Raw genomic sequence first — 10566 nt, 5'->3', positions numbered from 1 at the left:
AATGTACAGTGCTACAATGTACAATATTGACCGGACCTATTTGCTTTTTTGGTTGCTTGAAAATGTGCCTCCTGAAAATATACCTTCTGAATAAACAGTGAAAATCAAAGACTGCAGTGTTTTATATAAAGTAGACCTGATCTGTTCCCCCTGATCTGAAAGTGTGTGCATATGATGCAAGTATGTGTCATTTTGTCATCAGAGTTACGCTTTGACAAAGGAATGTTAGTTTAGGGTTAGGGTTAGGGGTTTGGGTTTGGGTTAGGGTTAGGGATAGGGATAGGGTTAGGGTTAGGGTTTAGGTTTTGATATTAGAGTTTCAATTTGACACAGCTGTGAATGGTATATTTCCCAGTGTTGTGTCATGTTAACTTGTGTGTAGAGTTTTGGCACAATGAGCAAAGTTTTGCAAAATGTGTTCAAGCAACGGGCAAAAACTGTAAAATGAACCCATTTTAGCAGAAACTTAGTTTGTAAATTCGTCAGAACGTTTAGTCCATATGTGCACATTTACAGAATGGTGATATATAAAAAATAAACAAGAATAAATCTTAAGACAGTACCTTTTGCATTAAAGGCTACAAATAATGTATTTTCGGTTAATTTCATAATCAGAATTCACATAAGATCAGAAAAGTTGCTTCATTCACTTCCTCCTTTGAAGTATCATTTACACAGAACAATAAAAATGCTGCAGTTATGTTTTAGCATTCTATGCTTTGCCCAATTTATATCTAATGCATGTTATCAGATGCAGTTGTCAAGAAGTAATTATCTGCACTGACTGAAATTCTGTAAGCGTTACATGTTTTTCCATGTCACCTCTGTGTTTGGCATTAAGTCAATTTTATTGCCAAACAAAGAGTTTTATTTACAATGTCTTTGGGTGTCAGTATGGAAGGCATTTTGTGGTCAATTCATTTCTGCAGTACCTGCATGTACTATGAGACTCGAGCTGAACTGCTTAAAAATGTTGACGATTGTTTAAAAAATAGAAGTCTACAGAGCTTTGAAAAGCTCAGCCATTTGAGTCTAAACCCCATGGAACAGTACATCTTCCTGTTCCTTCACACAATGACAAATGAGCCACTGTATCTGTGCTCCTCTCCCATTGCACTCATGTCCTCAAAGCTATATATCATGTTTTCTGTGAAAGGCCTCATAATGCCACATTAAAATATTGGGTTAAAGAAATACATTTTATTTTCAATGATGGGTTTGCCCTTATGAAAAGAAGTTTATTCAAGTGTGCTATTAGTATACTTTTAAACAGAAAAATTGGCTTTATTTACTTCTAAGAAATATACTTAAAAGGACATGTAAGTATAGTTGACTTTTATACTTACAAAAAGTCAATGATGTAAAGTTCACTTAAAGAACATATGAGTACACTTGCAGTATAAAACTACAAAAATAGTACTTTACTCAGACTATACTTCAAAGTGAAGTATTTAATTAGTAAAATGTCAGTATACCCATAAGTTCACTTTAATATAATTGCAGTACAAACTACAAACATAGAGGTAAACCTCTTGTGTACTCAAAGTTTGCTACTGTTTTACATAAAGTATACTTTAAAGTATACTTTTATATACTAGAAAGCGGGCCAAATTTGTCCCAAGGAGTATTGAAAGGTACACTTACAAGTATAATACTAGAATACTCATATGTGTATACTTGCTACATAAAATATAGTTAAAATATACTTGAAATTTAAGCAAGCATACTTAATAAAATACACTTGAATTATACTACTTTTTGGTAAGGATGAGCATAATCTAAAAATGGTTTATGTTGAAGTAAATTTTCTACCACTAATTCACTGGAAATGATCTCATACTAAATCAGGGTCTTTCTGAATTTTTTTCCACTTTTATTAAATATCTGTTAGAAAAGCAGTCCTCATTCGTTTGCCTTGTAATTATGATCTTAATGAAGAAAAATTAAATCAATGCTCTTCCGTCTCTTTACATCAACAGTCATTGTCATTTTGATATTTTTTTGTAAAGTCTATTTGGAAGGATCTGTGCTATCGAAATACATACAAATTAATGTGAATTCACATTCAGACCAGAAAAACCAATGATAAGTTAAGTTATCAAATAATAAGCATGTAAATGAAATGATTTAATATACACAAGTATCTAAGTAATGATTGATATATATAACACATATTATGTGAATTTATGTATTTGCTTGTATGTACTAAAATTAGTCAATGTAAGTAATGTTATTTCACCAAGAGAAACAAGACTGATTTACATGGACATACCTGGTATGATCATCCAACCATCAATCAATTCTCAGAAGCCCACATTCATAAGCACATTCAAATCTATGAACAATATACTGGAGGAAACTCACACAAACATGGAGAGAACATATGAACTCCACACAGAATGGCAAGGAACTTGGGCCTGTACCATGAACCTGGATTAGCTGGCTGGCCAGGTACATTTCAGGTTAGTTTGCACCAATCCTGGGTTTTAGTTACCATGTAAGTGGCTTGGCTTTGAGCGGCATTCATTGGCATATGACTTACACTCCACGGCTAACCTACTCCGGGGCAGATATATTCTGGGTTAGAGATATCAAACTGAAGGTGGACAAAGCAGTTGTGAGAGATGTGACACGTCTGACACAAAGTCACTCCAGTTTATCTTGCTCCAAATTAAAAGTCACTAATGCAAAAAAAAATAATAATAATAATAATAATGTGAAAAAAAAAGTGTAATTAAAGTCTGGCTTTAATGATAATTACTAAATCATTTTATGATTTATATAATTATTATTATTCATATTATTATTTATCTATTAAACACAAACATTTTTAGTTTAACAGTTATTATAAATCATTTATTTTAAATGAAAGTGAAAGTGACATGACATTCAGCCAAGTATGGTATGGTGACACATACTCAAAAAGTGCTCTGCATTTAAACCATCCAAAGTGCACACCCAGCAGTGAACACACACCCGGAGCAGTGTTCATCATTTATGCTGCGGCGCCGGGAAGCAGTTGGGGGTTCAGTGCCTTGCTCAAGGGCACCTAAGTCATGATATTGCCGGCCCGAGACTCGAACACACAACCCTAGAGTTAGGAGTTAAACTCTCTAACCACTATACACATGTAATATAGATAACATGTAGTATCAATAGATTGCACTATTTAAGAAAACAAAGTCTGACCTTACATATTTGAGTCTCTATCACTATATATTTTCAAATGTATAAACTAACAAGTTTAAATTGTGACTTCACTGACAGAGCAAGATCATTTATTTTATTTGTCCTCCTTCATGTTTCATATGACCTTTAAATTTGTCATATTCTTCAATCTTTTAAACTTTAGAAAAACCTTTACCTTTAGTTCTGAATCTCGCTGGGTCTCTCACGAGAAGTAAATCAAACTTGCTTTGTGTTGGAAGACTCGTGATTGGCTGTTCAACAGTGATGTCACACATTCATTTGCACGCGCTCCACAAACTCAGGATCAAAGCCTGAGTTGACAAAGAAAGTTGATGATCAGCATCATGGTACAAATAAAGCCGGAATGGAGAGGTATGGTTTTGTCAACTCATAACGAGCCCTATAAGTCTGAATTTGTTCAGCTTCCATCATGGTACAGACCCCTGGCCTTGTGTAACATTTGAGCCGAAGAGACGTGAGACATGGGGGTCTATGTCCAAGCTTTTATTGGTCAGAGACATGGTCATAACAGGCATAGTTCAAAAAATGGCAAGCAGGTATATAGAGGGCAAGCCACAATAATAATTCTAGGGCAAGCATGGGTCTTCAATGAGCAAATAATATCCAGACAGGGTAATCCAAAGGGCAAATCCAAAAATACAATAGCAAGAATCAAAAACAGGTAAACAATCCAAAACAAAACACAAAGGCAGGAAACAAGACAACATGGACTAAACAACACTTGGCCGTGAATGGTGGTGTGATTCAGAATTACATACTGAGAGGATAATAAGGTAACAAGGAGGGAGGTAATCAATTACTATAGAAACAAACAAGATGGGCAAAGGAACAAGGGAACACAGAAACAATAGGGAACAAGAACATTTCGAAATAAGTCCACAAAACCATAGACGGGGGAACATAGACTAGGATCCTGACACCTTAAAGGACTTTTGAGATTTGCTGTGTAAAGAACACTATGTAATAATTAAATATTTGACTTTATAGAAGAATATGTAGCTATAGGTACATTAGTTACATGAAAAAATAACCCTATGGTAAGATTCTGAGAGAGAAAATCTGAAATTGTCAAGGTCATATTTATCAAGAAAACAATCACAATGGCAAAATAACTTATTAGACATGTGAGTTACTTCACAATAGCCGAGTCGCAGTGGTCAATGTCATTTTGGTCTTTTCTTTGGGAAATAAAATGATACGATTATGAACACAAAAACATCATGTCTCTGCAAATAATTTTTCTGATTGTACAATGACATGCTTGCATGGATGACTTTCTCTTTCTTTCTCTCTCTCTCTTTCTTTCTTTCTCTCTTTCTGTCTCGCTAATGACCCGGTTTGAGTATCAGAGCAAGGGAAGGAGAGAGATGGAAAGAGTGGTGTGATTAATATGGAGAGAGTGCACTCTGGCTGCTTCATGCTGTGAGACGCCTTAAACTCAAACTCTTTATAAGGCAGAATAAAGAAAAGTCTTCCTCCCACTGCTTTCTCAGAAAAAAACAAACACTGTAAATATTTGTAAGTCTACAAAGAATGTGTTTGTCCTTGAAGTCATTCTTTGAGTCTTGAATTATTTACAGGGCATCATTTCAGTTTTTAAATATCTCTGAGAAGCTCATGCACAGCCTTGAGGGATGAGCACAGTTCGCAAAGAACAAACGTTTTCTCCAGCACCAAAACTTCTCCTGCTGTCATAAATATCATTCAGCACCTGCACAGCATCACAGGAAAAGCCACAACAAGGGCTGGTTTGTGCAGTTTAGTCACAGTTATGCCTTACTGTTTATGCCTTAGTGTTTGTAGTATTGCACAATGACTAAGAATGCTAAAGAGTCAAACATGTGGAATCACCAAATCTCCTGAAGTAAATACTTCAAACACCAAATATACTCCAAACTCCTTATTAACATTGGTGTTACAGTCAGTCGTGACCATCCGGATAATCGTATTGGATATCCATGCAAGAGAGAGGATCAAAGATTTTAATGCAATAGCCGATGAAGAAAGTCATAACATAGAAAGACTGGTGTATACAGCTCAAATTATTGGATGACATTGTTCACTTTTCAGTGTTATGCATTTCCTCTCGTGAAGAAAAATCTCTCGATCCAATTTGCACATCATATCCTTTTTCTTAATTCAAGTTCATATATTTGCATTTTACTTCAGTATATTGTCATAGTGTAATCCACCTGGATGATGCAACAGCAGCCATATTATGCCAGAACACCCACCACACACCAGCTTATTGGTGGAGAGGAGACAGAGTAATGAAGCAAATAAGCAGATATGGGGATGGTTAGGAGGCCATGATGGTCAGAAGCCAAAGGGAAAATTTGGCCAGGATGCCGTGGTTACACCCCTACTCTTTTTCAAAAGACATCCTAGGATTTTTAATGACCACAGAGAGTCAGGACCTCGGATTAATGTCTCATCCAAAAATTTTGCTTTTTGTCTGTATATTATCCCCGTCACTACGCTGGGGTGTTAGGACTCACACAGACCACAGGGTGAGCACCCCCTGCTGGCCTCACTAACACCTCTTCCAGCAGCAACCTAGTTTTTCCTAGGACGTCTTCCAACCAGCTACTGACCAGCTCAACCCTGCTTAGTTTCAATAGACAGCCAGTGTTGTTATACAGGGTGATATGGATGCTGGAAAAAGATAGATACTATTACTGACATAATCAATCTTTTCAGAACTCTGAACCGATATTTTATGACAGGTGACTGCCTGATTGAGTTAACCTATGAGATTTGCACTTAACTGTAAATCACATCAGTAAAAAAACATTTTCCAATATGTCACTGTGCTACAAACTGCAGTTACAAAACAAATCGTTACAAAGCAACTTTACAGAAAATTATGTTTCTACAATATTTAGTAGTAGCTAGTAGTTTGTGCACATTTGACAGGATTTTAGAAAAAATAAAAATAATAATAATAATACAAGACGTAGTCAGCTAGACGATGAACTATCAATATTATTAATTAAGTTATTATATGATTAAGTCACACATTTAGCAATAATTGTTAGTTCTGTTTGTTGATTCAGGGTTAGCATCATCTGGGGTCCTCTGAGGGTCAGCATCATCTCTTCTCAGGTGTTCTGGATCCGGACTGAAGCTTGTGTAAATCCTAGTTACCACGGGATGTGAATCCCGTGGCGAAACATAGAAACAAAATAGAGACATCATTAGCATAGCTGCTGATCCAACAAAGTAAAATTAGTTTAACCCAAGCTAATGAATAAAAATGCACCTTTGATCAGATGCAACTACACTCACAAATATAAGATACATTATTCGAATGCTTGGCGAAAGAGATGTGTTTTTAATCTAGATTTAAACAGAGAGAGTGTGTCTGAACCCCGAACATTATCAGGAAGGCTATTCCAGAGTTTGGGAGCCAAATGTGAGAAAGCTCTACATCCTTTAGTGGACTTTGCTATCCTAGGAACTACCAAAAGTCCAGTGTTTTGTGACCTTATGGAGCATGATGGGTTGTAACGTGGTATAAGGCTAGTTAGGTACGCAGGAGCTAAACCATTTAGGGCCTTATAGGTAAGTAATGATAATTTGTAACTGATACAGAACTTAATAGGTAGCCAGTGACTGTAAAATTGGGGTAATATGATCATATTTTCTTGACCTCGTAAGGACTCTAGCTGCTGCATTTTGGACGACCTGTAGCTTGTTTATTGAAGAAGCAGGACAGTGAAAGCAGTGAAAACAACAGGACTGTTCACCTTCATATAGCACTGCACATTTGTCTGATTTGAGCCATGCATGCTAGTTAGAAATATTGTCCAACTTGAGACAGCACTGATGGCATGTCACTAGCCCCTTTCACACTGCCATTCCGGCAAATACAGGGGTAAAGTGTTGCTGTAATTGTTCCCTGGTCGCTAGATTTGGCACTTTCACACTGCCAGTGATGACCCGGTATATGTGCGTGCTTTCACACACAACCCTTGAAGATCCTGTAACGACACGTGACATCAGCGCGTGACGTGTAATGTACGAGTCGACAACGCTTGGCACGTTATACTTTCACTGAAGCAAGCAAACGATCTCTGAGTCAGCACGGAAAGTGAGGAACTTACTGATCTCTGCTTCATTACAGTTTGCACATATGTTTTCATCGCGAATGTTGATCTTCCTTCAAAACAGCTGGTAAAAGAGTCGCGCGATAACGCGCATCATCACTTTGATACGAAATTAGATCTGGCTTTTGTTCACACAGCGCTTGTTCCGGATCGATTACCGCAATGTTACTATGTCCCCGACCCGGGTTCGATTTGGTAATCAATTCCGGGACGTGGTTGCTTTCACACAGAAGGCGACCAGGCAATGTTACGGGAATATTGCGGGTCCGACGTGCAGTGTGGAAGGGGCTACTGTGACATATAGCATCAAAATTTCCAGGAGCAATTGGAGATCGGCCATTTGGATCAGCCATCTGGATTATATGATTATATGTTATTCTACAATGGGAACAATCTGTTAAGCATTTATTCTGCTAATGTTCACAAATCTGTTTTTATAACAGTAAAAATTATTTTCTTGTAATCTTAATATATATATAATATTTATAATGGATATATACAATTGCAGTATATAATATAGGCTTAGCTATAAACAAGCCAAAACAAAGCAAAACTGAAGGTAAAGTTAAGCTCACACCATACCTCTCTCTTCAAGCGCAAATCTAAATGTTTCCATATTCGCAATGTTTTTAAAGCTTTATATTTTAGGCTATTAGGTAAAATAGGTTTTGTAGTTCATGCGGGTTCCAGTGTCAACAGAAAAAATCATAATTAGCAAAAATATGCCACAGTGGACTGATTCTTATGCTGAATGGCACAGTGAACGGCTGCACTGTTTGCAATGAATAGTGCACATGAGGTGCTGGCACAATCAGGCAATAGAAACATAGGCCTACTCCACCATTTTTGGTTATGTGTATGTGTGTTTGTGTGTGTGTGTGTGTGTGTGTGTGAGAGAGAGAGAGAGAGAGAGATTGTGTGTGTGTGTGTGTGTTTGTGTGTTGTCTGTTGAAATTGTGGTCTATCGAAATGTACAGTATCCTAATTGCATGAGCTTAATCAGATTGGTCATAATTATCTTTTACTAAAAAATATCTAGGGTACCCCCCTACATCTATTTTATTTTATTTTATTTTTTTAGCTGTGCTTCTCATCCATCCTGCATTGTCTACGAGTAGCGCAGCTTCACCATACAGATTTACCAAAGCACAACTAAATAATACAATAACCTAATTTCTGAAATAAATAATTATTTGAAATGTGTTCGGTTGCAAAGAAGAAAGCCTGATCTATGACCTGCTCTTTTTTTTATTATGCATCATCGGAGGACTATTATTTTGCTGATCGAACGGAGGACGCTGTCACAGGCTCAGAATTGGTTGTCCAATCTGCTCATGAACCAAAAAAACTATAATCGAGGCAGGGTCTTTTATATATATATATAAATGTAAAAATGAAAGAAAACAACTGTTTTCTTATTTCTGCTTATTTAATTCAAATTGAAAAACAAACTATCAATATGTACACGAACCAAGGACCGTTCTGTGGGGTTCTTCAGTGGCACAGCATCAAGTTCAATAACTTTTCAAAGGAGGGTCACAATGCTTCAAAATATGAATTTGACCCTAAAGAAAATACTACAAGTCTTTAATGTGCAATTATTTGCTCTTTGTGTTTAATTTTGAACATCATTGTTTTCTATGTGTTTCATCATTGACACACCTTCTGGTTTAATAACTTTTGAAGAAAGACACTGCCTTACCCAGTACACATTGTAAATTATTAATTTTACATTTAATAACACTACAGCTTTTCAGTGTAATATTATTTGCTCTATGTGGTCATTTTGACCAGTGTGTTGGATTTGATTCTTCTATTATCCAGTTCATTTGCTTTCAGAAGGATCCATGGACTGTTCTAGATCATGATGGAAAAAAATATATTTGGCCCTAATAAACATAATATAACTTTTTATTTTGCAATCATTTGCTTTGTATGGCCAATAACTATTCTCAGCCCGTTGCATTGATTTCCTAAGTGACAAATTATTCAGTTCTATAAAATGTTTAGCTACACTGAAAGAACATACTACAACTCTTAATTGTAAAAGTAATTGGTTTATATGGTCAATTTTTGTTTGAAAATTGTTTATCTGATCCTATAAAGCAAACTACTCTTCAAGGTATGTATAGTTGCCATTTATTATCCATTTGTACTAGCTGTGTGTTGTAGTTATTTTTTCTTAATCACACTTTATCCCCATCTATAGGTTTTGAAAGGAGTGCTCTCAAACAAGTTGGAAATCCTAATAAGGAGTTTACAAAGCAATCTGCAGTACGTGTTTTCTTGTCTTTTCATCTTTGTATTAGAATGTTTTGTGTGAGACAAAGCTGTGATCATTATAATATACATTATAAAGTATACAACACTGTTTTCCAGGTGTTAAATTAACAAAGATACATTATTCTGTTTTATTTTTTGTGTTTTATGTATTAATCTAACATTAAATGCATTCAATATCATAATCTATGTTCACAGATTAATATTGACAGTCTAAAAGAGTTGTCACTGTCCATGGTTCTGAATTTTTCATGTTAATGCTAAGTGCATTATTTTTATAGCTGCCCTAAAACAAACTCAGTATAGCCTATTTACCACAGTACAAAGATTTGATGTCAGATCCTTTTTTGTTAATGGAAAGATTAACATTTTCATAGCTTTTAAGCAAGCCTTGATACTTTTTGGCCAAAATGTCATAGGAACAAGTGTTTAGATGCAAATCTGCATGCTTTGCTGAAATGTGAACATATGTGTGTTGTGTACCAGCAGACGAGACTTTCCAGGAAGTTTAGATTATGAAATGAGCCCACCCTTACTGCCATAGTGGAGGAATGTTTGCTACAATTTGATTGGATGCCAATGGACTAACCCCTACCCTACAACACACACACACACACACACACACACACACATTTTTTACTTCCATTCTAAGGCTGGCCATGCATGAGCATTTAGCTTTCATGCCACAATAAAATACAACAAAATGAATGCACTAAAAATTCCTATATATGGCTGCATCGGTTTATACATAAACCAATGCATAAGTTTTACATTTTTGTCCAGATATTTATGCTATACATGCAGATGTGACATAAGTGTATTTAGCAGTGTGCTGTGTAGATTTTTTAATATGCATATAATCCAGTTCAATAGCTTTATATAGAATAGTATGGCTGAAGTGTTCTAAAACAAATTCTAAAACAAATAGGACTTTACAGAGAAAACCACAGAATATGCATTCTTGTTT

The sequence above is a fragment of the Carassius gibelio genome, chromosome A15 (assembly GCF_023724105.1).
Source record: "Carassius gibelio isolate Cgi1373 ecotype wild population from Czech Republic chromosome A15, carGib1.2-hapl.c, whole genome shotgun sequence".
NCBI classification, from domain to species: Eukaryota; Metazoa; Chordata; class Actinopteri; order Cypriniformes; family Cyprinidae; genus Carassius; species Carassius gibelio.
The sequence above is the reverse complement of the archived record's forward strand: the minus strand, read 5'-3'. Positions refer to the sequence as shown.